Source organism: Entelurus aequoreus, linkage group LG16 (genome assembly GCF_033978785.1).
Source record: "Entelurus aequoreus isolate RoL-2023_Sb linkage group LG16, RoL_Eaeq_v1.1, whole genome shotgun sequence".
NCBI classification, from domain to species: Eukaryota; Metazoa; Chordata; class Actinopteri; order Syngnathiformes; family Syngnathidae; genus Entelurus; species Entelurus aequoreus.
In genome coordinates this window covers 42,590,263-42,609,492 of record NC_084746.1, presented here as the reverse complement: position 1 = coordinate 42,609,492, position 19,230 = coordinate 42,590,263, and the positions used below count along the sequence as shown (strand labels likewise).

At 41.1% G+C, this 19,230-nt stretch overlaps 1 protein-coding gene across 10 annotated transcripts in view; it reads left to right on the top strand.

The window, feature by feature from the left end:
- The window catches only part of LOC133631035 (uncharacterized), a 68,031-nt gene that overhangs the window by 10,315 nt on the left and 38,486 nt on the right, over window positions 1-19,230 (top strand). The gene's annotated exons all lie outside the window — the stretch shown is intronic.

Sequence of the window (19,230 nt, the reverse complement as noted above, 5' to 3'; positions counted from 1 at the left end):
TCTATACAGAATAGAATAGAATAGAAAGTACTTTATTGATCCCTGGGGGAAATTCAGCACCACAGTTCGCTCACAACAGACAATAATAATAATAAATAATTATAAATAATATAATATATATAATATATTATATATATAATATATGAATAATATAAATAAATTCTACATATATTCTACATTTAAGTGCAGTCAAGGAACATATGCATTATACAGTCGGATGGCTGTCGGTATGAAGGACCTCCTGTGTCGTTCTGTGTTGCATTTTTGGGAGTCTGAGCCTTCCACTGAACGTGCCCATTCTCTCCGCAAGGTCCGAGTGTAGTGGGTGGGAGGTGTTGTCCATAATGGCTAGGAGCTTTGCTGGACTTCTCCTCTCTGACACCACCGCCAGAGAGTCTAGCTCAGACCTGGGCATTGTACGGCCCGCGGGCCGCATCCGGCCCTTTGCGCATCCCTGTCCGGCCCGCGTGAGGCCAATCATAAATTACAAAATAAATTTAAAAAAGTATCTATGTCGAGTGTGCAATACAACGGTGCTGCTTTTGTTTTGAAAAGCGTTATTTGTATTACTTCCGTGTGGACGTATGCGCGTGTGCGATTGTGAGTGAATTGAACGGCGCAATTACAAATTACAAAATAAAGTTTAAAAAACATCTATGTCGTGCGCGCAATACAACTGTGCTGCTTTTATTTTGAAATGTGTTATTTATGCCGTATGTCCGGAGGGGACCTGTGAGGGAAGGTGCATAGAGACAAGTGATGAGATGCTAAAAAAAGAAAAGTTGATGAGGAATGGCGTGTTTCCAACAAGAGATGGACTGCCAAGTATTTCTTTACATAAATTAATGGTAAAGCCGTGTGCTTAATGTGTGGTACACAGGTTGCTGTGTTTAAATATCATTTTAATCGCCACTACACGAAGAAACACGAGGGAAAATACCGGGATGTGTCTGATGAAGCGCGCGCAAGGGAGGCTGATGCGTTAATGGTAAAACTGCAAACCCAACAAGGACTTTGTGCCATATTTCACACCCCCAGAGATGCAGCCGTCAGGACAAGTTTCGTCATTTCTCACAAAAGCGCCAGAAAAAGTAAGGCGTTTTCTGACGGAGAGTTTATTAAGGAGTGCTTATTGGACTTTGTTGCGCTGATAATGCCCGGAGACATGGACTGTTTTTCGCTAACTTTGGATGAGAGCTCTGATGCAGTCAATTAAAGAGACAACCACAGGTAATGACTTGTTCACAGAGGTAAATGCGTGTTGGGACAAGCTGGCAGGTGTGACAATCCAATCCACTTTATTTATATAGCACATTTAAACAACAAAATGTTTCCAAAGTGCTGCACAACAATATTACAAACAATATTCAAATATTATCCTTAGCTCCACCAATGACTGAATAAAAAGAAAAAAACAATTACATATAAAACCAATATAAAAAACAATATAGAATAGATATGATTAAAAACTATTTTTAACAACAGATGGTTGTCCAAATCTGATGGGGAAAAATGTTGGATAATGCAGGATAAAGTGACCTTAAAAAGCAATCTGCTTTTGTATAAAGTTAAGTTAGGTTAAATGAAATTATTATTATTATTATTATTATTAATTATTATCATCATTATTATTTATCTTATGGTATATCAAAAATAATATTGAGCAAAATTTAATTGAAATATTGTCGTGTGGCCCTCCAGCAGTGCTCGGGTTGCTTATGCGGCCCCCGGTGAAAATTAATTGCCCACCCCTGGTCTAGCTCCACTCCCACCACGTTACTGGCCTTCTCTACCAACTTGTCCAGTCTCAATATACGTATTGGTTGTCTGCCAGTGTTTGACTTTTATTTATGAATTTGTCCGATTTAATGTTAACAAATTTTTCAATAATTAAAAAATTTTTTTGGAAATAAGGATAATTGATAAATCAAATGTTCAAAAAAAGAGAATAGCAAGAAAACCAAAGAGACAATGGCTATTTACAGGCAAAATACTGACTATTTAATGGCTATCTAACGGCTATTTACTCACTATTTGCCCACTGTGTTTAGACTCATATATGAATGTGGTATTGTAATTTGGAACACTGACATTTCTAACATTCTTTTTGTAGCTTAATAAAATATCTATGTATCTTTCTGTCCTTGAGCCAAAATGGCTGCTCACGTGTTGAGCGGTGTTGGATATTTTAGTAACTTATAAAATATAATTCATCATTTGACACAATGATAAGTAATCAATAACAGTAACATGAAATGACACACATCGACTATTAGAGGATAAAGTCATATTTTAGAGTTAGTAAACTGTTGAGTGTGTGTGAGACACGTTTTCAACAGAAAGGAATGTGTGAGAGGGATCCATCTTTCAAGGAGAGATCTGCAGATTGCCAAGTTGTACTTTGTATTTGCTTATTCAGAAATTTCCAAGTGCCTTGAAACAATGAAACTTTTTGCTATGATAATAATGTATTCAATGAAAATAAAGATTGTGATGTATACAATAAGCGTAAAAATCTAAGTCAAATTATCTAATCTCCAGTTGTTATCTTGTTGACCGCCTCCTTCTGTTCTTGCTACTTCACCCTCCAAGGTCTTCTTTGTCTGGTTAGTTATTTTGACTGTTTTGTTTTCATCATCTTTATGGCTCTTTGTGTTCTTTGATTCCTGAAGTGACCTTTTTGCCTGACACATCTACAAATAATGTTACTTACAATGAAAAGTGGCGCGTTATTATTGTACACGGTGGTCAAGGAAAGACACCGCTGTCGACACGTTACTTTTGTTAACACGTTCAACAAGAGCTGTTGTCTGACAACTCATACTAGTCTCAATACGTTTACATGCATGAGAGAAAACCACATGAACTGGCTTGAAACTAGCTTTATAAAACATAAACAAACGCTTTAATTTGATTGTGTTTGGCTTTAAAAAATCTGAATTAAACACTTTGATTATGCAATTGGAAACCAGTTCTTTCTGGCGTGTAGTGAACTATATGCGCCAGTTTCGATGGGGAAACAACTATCCATGCATCTATTTTCTAACGCTTGTCCCTTTCGGGGTCGCGGGGGGGTGCTGGAGCCTATATCAGCTGGATTCGGGCGGAAGGCGGAGTACACCCTGGACAAGTTGCCATCTCATCGCAGGGCCAACACAAATAGACAGACAACATTCACACTCACATTCACACACTAGGCAGTGTTTCCCACACATTCATTTATTTGTGGCGGCCCGAGAAGTGTAGGATCAAGATTTTTGGAGCTCTTTGTTCAGTGGATCAGATGTTTGATGAAGCTTTGTGTCTATCTACCACCACTACTGTTTTCTGTTTATTTGTTACTGACTGTGGCAGGACACCTCTGCCTCTGTTTCACTTTATGTTGCTGGTAAATAATATGGTTTTAGTAGTAGGCTAAAGTTAAATGATTTAGTATGCACTAATTAAAGGGCCAGAGCTTTAAGAGACATTTTAGCTTTTATATTTTTATAAGATATATTGTTTGTAAGAACCATAATTAATAAATATATTTCAGTGAATAACTTATTGTTCAAATCTGTATATAAATATGTACATAAAAGTGTTATTATTATATTGTAAAATGGATGGACGGATGGATGGATGGACGTTTAAAACAAAACTGTTATTATTAATTAGTAAGTATACATTTTTTGAGCCTTTCTGGAGAAAATCATATCATTGTAGTAAATTATGCAAATTACTCTGATGTCATGTGACCACGCCCATAGCCACGCCCCCACCGCCACAGGTATCTTGGCAGTTTATGGGAAACACTGCTAGGGCCAATTTAGTGTTGCCAATCAACCTATAGGGGGGTTGTAGCTTTATAGTCCGTGGTGACATGTATGCACTGCCACATTCGTCTGTTGTTCGTGGGGTTCTTGAAAGAGTCCTGCACTTCCTGACTGTGAGCACGCTTTGCAACCCTAATGGCACGGTTCAGGTTGGCTCTGGCTGTTTTAAGTGCCACCATGTCGCCAGATAAAAAAGTGTTGTTCCGAGCCTCAGCATTGCACGTACCTCACTCTCATCTAGGGTTTCTCATTGGCCTGTATGGAGATGTTCTTGATCACACTAGCATCCTCCATGCACTTCTGAATGTATGCGAACACAGACTTTGCATACTCCTCCACACATGTGTGATGATTGTTTGTGGCGGCTGCCTTGAACATGTCACAGTCTGTGGATTTGAAGCAGTCTGATTGATTGATTGATTGAAACTTTTATTTGTAGATTGCACACTACAGTACATATTCCGTACAATTGACCATGCACACTACAGTACATATTCCGTACAATTGACCACTAAATGGTAACACCCAAATAAGTTTTTCAACTTGTTTAAGTCGGGGTCCACGTTAATCAATTCATGGTAATGCTTCAAAGTCTTGTAATGCTTCCATTACTTCCTCTGGCCAGGCCCTCGCCTGCTTCACTGTAACTATTTTCCTGATTAGCAGGGGCTTGTATGCAGGAATTGGCATCACAGAGAGATGGTCTGAGGAGCTGAGGTGGGGGCAGGGTGCAGCCTTGAATGCCTGTTTGATGTTGCTGCAGACCCTATAAAGTGAAGGCCCGCGGGGGGGTAGGGGCAGGGTGCAGCCTTGAATGCCTGTTTAATGTTGCTGTAGACCCTGAATGTCAAAGTTGCGGCCCGCGAATGAACTATCTATGGCCCCCGGGATGATATTTGATTAGTATTAGAACCGTCCCGCAGGCCACAGCCGCCAGCTGCTGTTTTGCACGCACCAATACTCCATTCCCCACAATGCAACGGTAGCCCGCAAACTCACTACAGCGCCGCAAGTGGGCCTCGGCTTCATTATTCATCAGCATTCAGGGAAGATGTCAACTTTCAGCAACCCCCCTCCCCAATAATGGCTAAACGGAATGGGGATGGTGAGAACAGGGCGTTTCAAGCTAGGTGGGAGGCAGAGTACATGTTCATGGAGGTAAAAGGCAAACCTTTGTGTCTTCTGGGTGGAGAAAGTCTGGCTGTAATGAAATAATATAATCTAAGAAGGCACTATGAAACATCTAAGAAACACAAAGACAAGAATATGGACACGGAACAAAGGCTACAGAAGGTGGAAGAATTTAAAACAAGGTCTTAAGTCCCGGCAGGCTATGTTCACTAAAGCCACATCACAAAGCTATGGTGTCGTTTTGATAACTGACATCATGTTTAATTGTAACTGTAATATTTCAATGATTATAAATGAAGTATGCGGATTTCACCAATGCGGCAGTTTGCGGAAACAATTGGTTGCTTTTCCAAATATTAGAATTAGAACGTTAGAATGCTAAACAGGAAGTGCTTAAAGTTTAATGGCTTTGTAAAAACACAGAGTTCATTGTGTTCTTCATGGTGTTTTTGAAACTGCACCAATTTTGTCCTCAGAGTTTTCAACTTACGTCAAGTGTTTTGCCAAGAGGATTATTTGTCGTATGTACATTTTCAGAATGTACTTTTTGTTTTTTTGGCCAAAGTAAGAGAAAGAAAAGAATCTGAAGTTGCCTTTATTTTTAAGTTATTATGCCATGATTTTCCTTCATGCGGCCCTTGAGCTAAAATGAGTTTGACACCCCTGCTGTAGACCATGTCCAGCGTGCTTCCACCCCTGGTTGCAAAATCCACATATTGATGGAAATGAGGAAAAACACAGTTTTCATGTTAGCTTGATTGAAGTCCCCTGCCACGATGAAAACTCCCTCTGGATGCGTAGATTGCAGTTCACTGATAGAGCAGTATAAATCCTTCAGGGCTTCTCTGGTGTTTGCACTGGGAGGAATACTGCTGTGACGATCATAACTGAGTTCACGGGGTAAATAAAATGTCCTGCATTTCATAGTCAGTAGTTCTACATTGGGCGAGCAGTGACATCAATCAATGTTTATTTATATAGCCCTAAATCACAAAAGTCTCAAAGGGCTGCACAAGCCACAACGACATCCTCGGCACAGAGCCCACACAAGGGACGTCGATGTGAATGACTATGAGAAACCTTGGAGAGGACCGCATATGTGGGTAACCCCCCTCTAAGTACAGTCCCTAGTGGATCCACATAACAGTGAGAGTCCAGTCCATAGTGGGGCCAGCAGGAGACCATCCCGAGCGGAGACAGGTCAGTAGCGCAGAGACGTCCCCAACCGATGCACAGGCGAGCGGTCCACCCCGGGTCCCAACTCTGGACAGCCAGTACCTCATCCATGGTCACCGGAACCGGAATAACCCGGCGAGGGAGCAAAGGAGAAAAGAAAATGGCAGATCAACTGGTCTAAAAAACGGGGGTCTATTTAAAGGCTAGAGTATACAAATGAGTTTTAAGATGGGACTTAAATGCTTCTACTGAGGTAGCATCTCTAACTTTTACCGGGAGGGCATTCCATAGTACTGGAGCCCGAACAGAAAACGCTCTATAGCCCGCAGACTTTTTTTGGGCTCTGGGAATCACTAATAAGCCGGAGTTCTTTGAACACAGATTTCTTGTCGGGACATATGGTACAATACAGTCAGCAAGATGACATGAGTGACTTGACTATCTCCCCGTTGTTGCACCAGTTGTTGGTGTATATGCAAACACCGCCGCCTCGGGATTTACCGGTGAGAAAGCTGCTCCTGTCCGCCCGTAACAGTGTTAGCCCCTCTATGCTAACTGGCGCTAATATGGCGCAGCAGTCCCTCATCTCCCGTCTTGCATTTAAATCCAGCTTCAGGTAGTCCAATTTTGTTCTCTTTTATAAAGTTTTGTAAATAAAGCAAGATGGTGATGTTGATTCAGACTTTGTTTTCCTATCAGCAATCGAGCAGTATCTATACATCTGTGGCTTCTTAGCGCAACAACACACAACACTGGATATGTGTCCCGTGAAAACCCATCTGACCGTAACTTTCGAACAATAGCAAAAGTTCAATGGTTGAATTATGTAAAAACCCACTACTTTAATTTTCCTGAGGGAACTCTCCTGAAGGAATCAATAAAGTACTATCTATCTATCTACAGTATAAAAAAAAGGATCCCACCACCATTTGTTGAACGCTCGCCTTGGCGACAGGTAGTCGCTTTTCCTCTTGCCTAAACACCGCACAGAGTGCCGAAACAGGCTTGCTACTTATCATCCAGCTGGCTTACTGGTTGTCGCCTGCGTTCGCTCGCCGAGCCACAACGATGACGGCGCTCTACTTTGCTGCTATTCATATTTGGATGATTACAATCCAAACATTGTTAGTTACGAACCAGTAGTAGTTTGAGAGTATTTATTAGTAGCCAGCGAGAATTCATATTTTTATTGTGACGAGTGTAAACGGAGGTCACAACACGTTTTTTAAGTTCTTTGCATGCATGTTATAGAATTTTACATGACATTTTTTAATGATAATTGTCAGAGTAATTTTATGTATGTTATCACAAAAGTTTCCGTTTTCGGAAACTTCCGGCGAGCAGACAGAGGCTGTCTTTGTTGTACCAAGCCAAAGGCTCGTAAAATTCCATTGCATACGATGGGAGGAGACGGGAGGGGTTATCTATTGTGATTCAAGACCTGCCCAAGCTCAATCCAGGACCAGCCCAAACCCGAGGCATCTTTTTCTTTTGTGTTAATGTGACCGAAAACAATTGCTGTTTACATACCCCCCATTCGTTTAGAAACAGCTGTTGTTATGTAAACAGGGAATATCCAAATAAAAGAGGAGATGTGAACCTTTTTCCGTTAGAGCGTGGTGGAAGACTGTCCTGAGAGTACAGTCGACGCGTCTCTCCTCAAATTGAGCAAAATTGAATCCTGTCTCTGTTTATTTCCTTGCTTCTCGTCTGTTTTAATAGATGTCATCGATGTTTGAACCTGACAACAATGTTAGTAAATTATCTACAAAAAAATTCTGTGGTACATGACATGGGACATTAAAGTGTCAAAAAGACAGCTAAAATAGGCTGGTAGATGAGAGTAAACCTAAATGTAAAATATAGTGTAAAAATGCATCCAATTGCAGATAATGTAGTCTTGATTTTCAAAATTTACTTTCGGGGCATGCTTTTTTCATCAGTTTTCCTCTTTTTTTCCTCAAAGGGTGCTCACATGCCTGAACTTCCCTTAAAATCTTAAAAGTGCAATTTTAAATAACAAAGGAATGGCAGAAAGTGTATTTGTACTGCAACATTCCATTACTACAAATAATATCAAGGTAATGTTTGGTATCATACATAAGCTATTCTTCTAGTCTTCTTTTTAATTGCCTTTTAGATATTAAGTCCTGGATGGCAGATAACTTTTTACAGCTTAACCAGGACAAGACTCAAGTCTTAGTCATCGGCCCTGAGACCCTGAGAGAGAAACACATATCAAAACTACAATTATTGTCTTTAACTCCATCACTACAAGTGAACAATCTGGGCATCGTTTTCGACTCTGACCTTAGTTTTATACCACATATAAAAAATATAACAAAAATAGGTTTTTATTATCTTAAGAATATAGCCAGAGTTCGCCCAATTCTCTCTCAGGGCAACACAGAGACGCTAATGCATGCTTTTATTACGAGTCATATAGATTATTGTAACGTCCTGCTTTCTGGTCTTCCTAAAAAGGCTTTTACACCTTTGCAATTACCGGTACTCCAAAATTCAGCGGCACGTGTCCTAACGAAGACCAGATGGCGGGCTCATATTATACCAGTTTTAAAATCTCTGCATTGGCTCCCCGTGTGTTTCAAGATCAATTTAAGGTTCTTTTATGGTTTATAAATGTTTTTATGGTATTTGGCCTTCTTATCTTTTAGATTTGCTTTTACCCTATGAGCCTTCCCGGGCCCTGAGATCCTGTGGCACTCATCTACTAATTATTCCAAATGTCTGGGCACAAAGTCACGGGAGGGCATCTTTCCACCATTATGGCTCCCGTCTATGGAACAGCTTGCCGGAGGACCTCAGGGCTGCGGAGAACGTTCCTGTTTTTAAGAGCAGGCTTAAGACCCACCTTTTTGATTTGGCTTTTACCTGATAATCATTATTTTATTGAAGTCATTTGTATTTTACTTTTTATCCTATTAGTTTTATGCAATATTTTATTTAGTTCTATTTATTTATTTACTGTATATTCATTTTATTTTTCCTACTAATCTTCATATGTCTTACTTGTATTTTAATCTTTATCTCTACTCATGGTTCTTACTATTTTACAAGTTTTATTATTTTTACTTTCCAACGTTCCGCAGATGAGCCATCTGCCACAGGGGTTATCGGCCATGCTTGTGGGGGCGCTTTGTGTCAGCGTCCTGGTGGCCATGGTCTGATAACCTCCAGGTGTAGATGGCTGCTGTGATAGTGTTTACTCACATGTCTCCTCTGTACTCAGCCATGCAATCATTTGTCCGTATAGTTGCATATGTGTGTATGTTGTGTGTGTGTGTGTTTGTGTTTGGTATCTGTGTCCGTGCGTACGTATGTGATAATGGGGGATATGGGTCATCAGGGTATTGTTTTTAACTCTGTAAAGCACTTTGCTTTGCATTTCTTTTATGTATGGAAAGCGCTTTATAAATTAGATGAGGCAATTCCTGAATGCTCCAATGCTGAAGTTGAACTGGAATCCTGGAATTTTATTTAGAATTGTTGAAGTAGTGCACACAATTCCAAACAGGCTGAATATTTTGAAGTTGGAGCAGTTTGAATCAGGTGAACAATGTGGGAGTTGTGGAACTTTGAAAAATGTCCCATTGATTTCAATGGGAATTTCCCAAAGATTTGGGAAAAGCGGGAATTTTTTTGGAAAATGGTAAAAAAAACTTGAATGGTTTGAATGAATTGAAATGGTTGGTGTTGGAATTGTTCAAGTCGGTTGAGAAATGTTGAAGTAGTAACATGTTGAATTGAGAAATGGTATTACGGAATTCCTGGAATTTCGGGAAAACCGGGAATTTTGCCAGTTAAAAAAACAACGTAGTTTTTGTTATGATTAAGAGGAATGTTTTGACGGTGGAACGGTTGAAATGCGGAAGGAGTAGTCGCCGGAAAAAAGGGTGGGAATAGGGCTTTGGAAAAACAGGATTTCTGGAAAATCCTGGAATTTTTTTGAACTTGGAAAAAAGGTAGTTTAAATTTCCAGGACGGTGGAATGTGTTGAAGGTGGAATGGTTTGAATCGGTTGAAAAATGTGGACATGGTGGAAGTTTGAAAAATGGCCAATTCATTTTGAATGGGAAAAATGTCCTGGAAAACCTGGAAATCTGGGAATTTTTGGAATTTGTCAAGGGAAAGCCTGCGATTCCTGAATAGGCTGAACAGTTTGAAGTTAGAACGGTTTGAATCGGGTGAAAATGTGTAAGGAGAAGAGGAAAAAACATGTGTGAATGCTTTTGAGCATTCACACAATAACGTTTTATTGATTGATAGACTCTTGTAATGCACAGTAATTTTATTGAAAAGGCCGGAAGTGTGCATGGTTTTTCTGGCGCACTCTGTGAGAGAGATAAAGATGGGAACAAAACCTAAAAGGAACAAACACAATATCAATCAATCAATCAATGTTTATTTATATAGCCCTAAATCACAAGTGTCTCAAAGGGCTGCACAAGCCACAACGACATCCTCGGTACAGAACCCACATAAGGGCAAGGAAAAACTCACCCCAGTGGGACATCGATGTGAATGACTATGAGAAACCTTGGAGAGGACCGCATATGTGGGTAACCCCCCCGCCCCCCTCTAGGGGAGACCGAAAGCAATGGATGTCGAGTGGGTCTGACATAATATTGTGAAAGTCCAGTCCATAGTGGATCCAACATATCAACGAAAGTAAATCTAAACCATGTTGGTATGTTTGTCTTCTATAAATCACACACATAGTTTACTCCCTAGATTAGATGGCTATAGGAGGTGCCAGGTACAGACAGAGAGAAAACAGACCCAAAGCCACACTGCTTGGAAGGAGTAAGTAAACAGGATGGACAAAAGCTTGTGAGAGAGAACAAGGATAAACCTTTAGTCAAAAAAAGATTTACGACCTTAAGGTCAAAAGGTCATAGGGGGGTGGGGTGAAGGAAAGGTCAGAAGGAGGCGGGGCTGAGGGGGGAATACACTTTATGTCAAAATGTGATTGATGGCCCTGTAAGAGGAGGGGTGGGGTGAAGGGGAGGTCAGAGGAAGGTGGGGCTATGGGGGGAGACACTTTAAAATGTGATTGATGGCCCTGTAAGAGGAGGGGTGGGGTGAAGGGGAGGTCAGAGGAAGGTGGGGCTATGGGGGGAGACACTTTATGTCAAAGTCATCAGGAGTCTACGCAGGCCTATGTATGAGGAAGGTGGGGCTATGGGGGGAGACACTTTATGTCAAAGTCATCAGGAGTCTACGCAGGCCTAAATTCATTCAGGCCATTCAATGCTTGCTGATGCTTCGTTGCATCAAGGCTGAGGATTCAAAGGTTGAAGCCTATGCAGACTCTTTGCTGTCTCAACTGGGATCTGAGACAAATATCTGGGGGGCTATAGATGGCATGTACAGCGAGCTGGTGGGAAATGATGAAACAATTTTTGGACATTTGGGTATGGTGACAGAGTGTTGGAAAAAATAAAAAAAGATGGGTAATTATTGGGGAAATCTTGTCAACTTTGTGGAGAACCATGCTGTTGTATACCCATTGACGGACATGATAGAAGCATTTATTTTAAAACGCGACAAACCTCAAAAACTACAAATTATTCTTGACTTTGCCCGCTCTAAGCCCACCTGGGAAACTGTTGTTTCTTATGCTGAGGGGGGAATACACTTTATGTCAAAATGTGATTGATGGCCCTGTAAGAGGAGGGGTGGGGTGAAGGGGAGGTCAGAGGAAGGTGGGGCTATGGGGGGAGACACTTTATGTCAAAATGCGATTTACGACTTTTTGAGTATTAACACATGTACGTACACACACACACACACACTGGTGACAGAGTGTTGGAAAAAATAAAAAAAGATGGGTAATTATTGGGGAAATCTTGTCAACTTTGTGGAGAACCATGCTGTTGTATACCCATTGACGGACATGATAGCCCCACCTTCCTCTGACCTCCCCTTCACCCCACCCCTCCTCTTACAGGGCCATCAATCACATTTTGACATAAAGTGTATTCCCCCCTCAGCATAAGAAACAACAGTTTCCCAGGTGGGCTTAGAGCGGGCAAAGTCAAGAATAATTTGTAGTTTTTGAGGTTTGTCGCGTTTTAAAATAAATGCTTCTATCATGTCCGTCAATGGGTATACAACAGCATGGTTCTCCACAAAGTTGACAAGATTTCCCCAATAATTACCCATCTTTTTTTATTTTTTCCAACACTCTGTCACCATACCCAAATGTCCAAAAATCGTTTCATCATTTCCCACCAGCTCGCTGTACATGCCATCTATAGCCCCCCAGATATTTGTCTCAGATCCCAGTTGAGACAGCAAAGAGTCTGCATAGGCTTCAACCTTTTATAAATTGAAACTGGCGTTTCGCTAATCATGCCTACTGAAACAACAGCTTTCTCCATCTTTTCCATTTTCTCTTAATGCTCGTACTAACAAAGACTTACCATTCACATATACCAGTGTGTGTGTGTGTGTGTACGTACATGTGTTAATACTCAAAAAGTCGTAAATCGCATTTTGACATAAAGTGTCTCCCCCCATAGCCCCACCTTCCTCTGACCTCCCCTTCACCCCACCCCTCCTCTTACAGGGCCATCAATCACATTTTGACATAAAGTGTATTCCCCCCTCAGCATAAGAAACAACAGTTTCCCAGGTGGGCTTAGAGCGGGCAAAGTCAAGAATAATTTGTAGTTTTTGAGGTTTGTCGCGTTTTAAAATAAATGCTTCTATCATGTCCGTCAATGGGTATACAACAGCATGGTTCTCCACAAAGTTGACAAGATTTCCCCAATAATTACCCATCTTTTTTTATTTTTTCCAACACTCTGTCACCAGTGTGTGTGTGTGTGTGTGTACGTACATGTGTTAATACTCAAAAAGTCGTAAATCGCATTTTGACATAAAGTGTCTCCCCCCATAGCCCCACCTTCCTCTGACCTCCCCTTCACCCCACCCCTCCTCTTACAGGGCCATCAATCACATTTTGACATAAAGTGTATTCCCCCCTCAGCATAAGAAACAACAGTTTCCCAGGTGGGCTTAGAGCGGGCAAAGTCAAGAATAATCACCTGGGAAACTGGTGCAGGAATAATGCAGGAATAATCACCTGGGAAACTGTTGTTTCTTATGCTTCTGACTTTGACATTTTTGAAATGATTTTGTCTGAATGGTCTAAAGAAAAGTCTTTTCAACCTTCACCTTGTCATGTGTTTGTTTTATATGCTCTGTTTGTTGATATGACGATGTATCGGCTGCGCTATGGCATCTCCGTTAATGTTTTGTTTGAACTACAAAAACTACATAATGCGATTAAATGTACCTACGGTATACCTGTTTTATATCAAACGTTGATTATAGTTTATAGTTTATAGAAAAATTGTTTTAGATACAATGTGTTGTTTTTTATAATAAAAACAAAATGTTTTAGATACACTGTGTTGTTTTTTATAATAAAAACAAAATGTTTTAGATACACTGTGTTGTTTTTTTATAATAAAAACAAAATGTTTTAGATACACTGTATTGTTTTTTCATGAATGAATAAAAGAAATGTGTACCAAGCAAACCGAGGTCATTTTTCTGTGTCTTTCCACAATGAACAAAGCTATGGAAAAAGCGTACTATACACCCGCACACCCTGGTAGTTTTGGAGGGGTAGATCGACTCCGTAGAGCTGTACAGGATGAAACGGGGCAACATGTCAAAAGAGAAAAAGTTCAAGAATATTTAATGGGTCAAGATGCCTATACACTCCATCAACCGGTTCGCATCAATTTTCCAAGAAACAGAGTCTTTGTACCTAGACCATTAAATCAATTTCAAGCTGACCTTTGTGACATGCAAGCCTTGGCTAAATATAACGACGGTTTTAATTATTTAATAACGGTCATTGATGTATTTTCCAAGAAGGCTTACGCAAGGGTTTTGAAGAGAAAGACAGCCGAGGATGTGGTTAATTCGTTTCAATCGGTGTTAGAGGAAAGCCAAATCCCTCTTAAACTACAAACTGACGCGGGAAAAGAATTTTTTAACAAAAGTTTTCAAGCTCTGATGAAGAAATACAATATTGTACATTTTTCTACAGCCAGCGATCTCAAAGCCTCGGGGGTTGAAAGATTTAATCGTACTTTGAAAGGAAAAATGTGGAGATATTTTACAGCCAATAATACTAGGCGGTACCTAGACGTCTTACAAGACTTGTTAAAAAGCTACAACCACGGATATCACAGCAGTATTAAAATGAAACCCGCTGATGTAACTTTGGAAAATACTCCTCAAGTGTTTGAAAATCTTTATGGTTCAAACACAGCGTCCAAACACAAATACAAATTTGTCACGGGAGATACGGTGAGAATATCCAAAGTGAGAGGAGTATTTGATAAAAAATACGAACAAAGTTTTACAAACGAGGTGTTTACAATAAACAGACGTCTCCCTCGCACTCCCCCTGCATACAAACTGAAAGATTTTGACGGAGAAATAATAGAGGGTTCTTTTTACGAAGCCGAACTCCAAAAAGTAAAAGAGAGCGAGAACAAGCTCTACCACGTGGAAGAAATTTTAAAACGACGGACGGTTAATGGCAAAAAACAAGTTCTAGTGCGCTGGAAAAACTGGCCCGAAAAATTCAACAGTTGGGTGGACGCTGACCACCTTACAAATGTATAAAACAATCTGATGCCATGATGAGACTCCCAGTCGTGAGGACAAAAGATCAACGAGCATTATGGATCATTCCTACGAGGGTTTTTACCTCACCTTACCTTCAAATGCCAGCCTCAATGTGTTTAAAAAAAACAAAAGTTCCCATTACCAGATAGATTTGACTCAACATATAGATTTAGCAGGGTCATGGGAGGTGGCCTTAACAGAGATTTCATACCCTCACTCATGGTATAATGTTCGTAGCGGGGTGTTTTATGAATGGATGAAGATACCCCCACCTGAGCCCAACTCTTCTAAGGATTCTAGCAAGAGCCCTGTATTTAACTCACAAGTTTTTCATTCTCATACTTTATACAAAGAAGCGGATAAAAATTCTAACAGGCGTCCCGTAAACATCCCTCAAGATGGGGTAGTTTTACCCCTTCGGGAGCGCGAGACCTTTAAAACCGGGCACACCTTTAAACGAAGGGAAGGAGGGGTACACCCCGCACAAGATGATGCCACATCAGAAGACGACTCGCAAGTTTTTCATTTTCCTACCTTAAACACAGAAGCGGATGAGGATTCTAACAAGGGTCCCGTAAACATCCCTCAAGATGGGGTAGTTTTTTGTCAAGAAATGAGAGGAGGGTGTTATGAGACCGTTAAACGGTTCATAAATGAGCTGAATGAATCTTTACAAAAAATTGACCCTGATGTGAGGATAGCCTTTGACGACGTTAAAAAACGAATCTCCTATCAATCAGGGGGTCAAACTATTTTTTGTTTTCCCCCTCCCCTGGCTTACATTATGGGAGTGGAACCAGGAAAGTGGATCAAGTTTGACCGAGGGTCGGCCCCCTATCCGATGGATATAAATGCTGGTTTCAACCACCTTTACTGTTACAGTGACGTGGTGCGTCCTCAGATAGTAGGCGACGTTTATGCACCTCTCTTGAGAATCGTGAGTGTACAAGGAGCTTATGGAGACGTTGTCACCAAGTATTTTAACCCTGTCTACTATTTACCCGTCTCGAAAAATCACATTGAAAACATACGGGTGGAGATTAAATCTGATCAGAACAAATACGTCGACTTTACCTTTGGCAAGACTATTGTGAAGCTCCACTTTAGACCCGTCAGAAAGTAAAAACAACAACATTGAAAATGAGTCAACCCATGCACAACCCTCTACGTTTAGTGGGTTATTATGAAAGCCAAGTGGGGGGTTCCCTCCCCGGTTTCGCAGGTTCGCCTGTGATGTACGGGCGTGGGATAGGCTCTGTGTTTTCAAGGTTGTTTCGTTTTGTTTCGCCTCTGGTGAAAAGAGGTTTCGCCTTGGCCAAACCTCATCTTAAAACAGCGGCAAAAAATATCGCTTCCGACGTATTCAGTCAAGCCGTTGGAAAAACGGGTCGAGGAGTACAAGATGGATCGGGGGGAATAATGGTCCTGGCTAGACAACCCCGAAAGAGACCCCCAGGGCGACGTGTCTCGAGGGTTAATAAAAAACGTAGACGCCTAGGGAAAAAAAAATCAGTCGGCGAAAGACTTACAAAGAGAAGGACCACTGACACCTCGCACGATATATTTTAAAAAAAGATGGCTCTTTTACATCAAAATTCATCCGAATGCACGATGGCTGAACTGGATTTATTTTCAGCTCCTATGACTCAAATGTCTATCGAAGATAAAACCTACACAGAAGTACGACCGTTATCTGCCATATCAGATGGAGGACCTATCGAATTTTTTATCCCGGGAGAAGGTGAAAAGTACTTGGATCTGAATGACACATTACTTTACCTGCGGGTTAAAATTACCCGCGCCGATGGAACAAATATCCCCAACGACGCAAACGTGGGTCTCATCAATTATCCTCTAAACACCATCTTTAGCCAATGCGACATTATGCTCGGGGATAGACTGATTTCTCAATCCAGCGCCACTCACCCCTACAGAGCAATAATTGAAACGCTACTAAACTATTCTGAAGCTACCCTCAGAAGTCAATTTTCTGCTGGTTTATTTTACAAAGACACCGCCGCCTCTATAGACTCTATAGCAGGGGTAAATGGACCCAACAAAGGACTTAACATTAGAAGCGGTTACACGGCCGAATCTAAAGAAGTTCACCTGCTGGGACCGCTTCATGCCGACATTTTTTTCAGCGAGAGACTCCTTCTCAACTCGGTGGATGTGAAAATCAAACTCACGCGCGCCAGTGACGCCTTTTGTCTCATGGGGGCTGTGGACAGTACTTTTTGTCTAAAAGTGCTGGGCGCTTCTCTCTTTACAAAAAAGGTCACCGTTTCTCCGGCCGTGCGATTGGGGCACGCCTCAGCCTTACTCAAAGGAAACGCGCTCTACCCTTTGTCAAGGGTCAGCGTAAAAACGTACTCTATCCCTGAAAATTCCAGAGTATGTACCCAAGAAAATTTGTTTTTGGGGACGATGCCTAAATACGTTGTTTTGGGCATGGTGAATCACGAAGCTTTCACAGGAAGAAGGGATCTCTCCCCCTTTAATTTTCAGCATTTTAATGCAGAATACATCACTCTCTGTCAAGCAGGAAAACAAATTCCCTCCAAAGCTTTTCAACCTCAATTTAACCAGGGGGCTTCAGTTAGAGAGTTTTACAACATTTTTAGTGCTACAGGGAGGCATCTGAAAGATTTACCTCTATGCATAAACAGACAAGATTTTGAGCGGGGGTATTCGTTGTTCGTGTTTAATCTTAATCCGGGAGAGGACAGCGACGCATTGTCCAGGGTTTCAAACGGAACTTTAAGACTGGAAATGAGATTCAGAGTGCCCTTACCCAACACGGTCACTCTTGTGGTTTACGCCTGCTACGACTCTATTTTGGAAATTGATTCTAAACGACAAGTGCTGGTGGATTATTATTGATGTTGGAAATGAATAACCATCAATTGGAGAAGCTTTTGCAACAAGTGTTGGGGGATGTTTTTTGTGGTGTATGGGCCTCCGACCAACTCATCTCGCTGACTCACTCCTTCACCCCACCCTCCTACTTTATCGTCAACACTCACGAAGGACATCGGCCGGGGGAGCACTGGTTATCGATGACTCTGGAAGAAGATGGGACCGCCACTTTTTTTGATTCTTATGGATTTTCTCCCAATTTCGACTACTATCCACGGAGCATCTTGAGCTTTTTGGAAAATCGGTCTGATCGGATATTGTACCATGACCTCCAGCTTCAACACCCTTTGTCCGTAGTGTGTGGTCAACACTGCGTTTATTATCTGTACCATCGATTTTGTGGACTGTCTTTTAAACAAGTTTTGTCTTTATACGATGATGATGTAGTAAAAAATGATCTTGAAGCATATACCCTGGTTAAAAAATTGCAACGATGTACTTGCTTAAATAAGAATAATAGTAGGAGCTGCAACGTACAAACCGTCTGTTGTTTAGAAACTTTTTTGAATCGTTGAAATGAAAATGCTGTACACAATGCGTTTGATGAATAAAAACATTTTATTAAAACAAAAGTTTATGTCACATCATTCAAGGTTTAACCAACGCGGGGATAATGTCACTTTTTTACTTTTTCTTTTCCTCTCAGGGGTTAGAAATGTTTCATTTTCCAAACCAACCCGTTTCTCTTCTTCATTCCATGCCGGTTCAAACTCCACACCCGCTTTTAGACGTCTGTATTGATCTCGTGCTCCTGGGTTATGAATGGTTGAGACAGGGACGTTTAGCTCCGACAACGCTGTTAAAAATGTTTTCCATCCCTCGGGTGGACGGTTCTGTGGTCTTTTGGTCCGTTGCATTAGGTGTTTTAGTAAATCGATCATATGAGATCCTTGCACCGGTGTTCCGCTTTGAACAAACTCTCCTTTGGCGGTCCATCCCTTATCATTCTCGGATAATTTTTTCATAATGTACTCGGCATTGCTACGATCGCGATGGGGGAGGTTTTTTATAACTTGGGCCATCGTGACATCCTCCGGCTCCCCGGCTGTGTTCCTTGGTTTATCCAGCGTTTTATCATCAGGGAAGTTCCACGGGTCATCCTTTGAATCCTTGTGTAAAGTCACAGTCATCTTTTTTTCCTCACGCTGGCCCTGCTTTACCAAACTAAGATATCTTTGCATTAAGGTGTCGTACATTTTTATTTTTTCATGAGGATTCATTCCATGTTCGTTTAAGACGGTTTTCATTTTAGCGTCCAGATCATCCTCTGCCGAGTGTCTGATGCTCTGCTCAGTTCGAGTCAAACGATTTAATTGGTGGGGAGATAGGAGAAACATTTTTTGAGCCTTTTTCATCTTTAACCTTTTCCACTCAATCCTCCGATAAGACTTCCTATAAACGGTATGATTGTAGAGAGCAAGGGTAAAAGAAAACCGCCCGACTGTTTCATTAGAGTCTGACGTTTGCGTTTTAGTCCGGTCCTTTTATCAGCCAGCAGTCTGATGATTTTCTT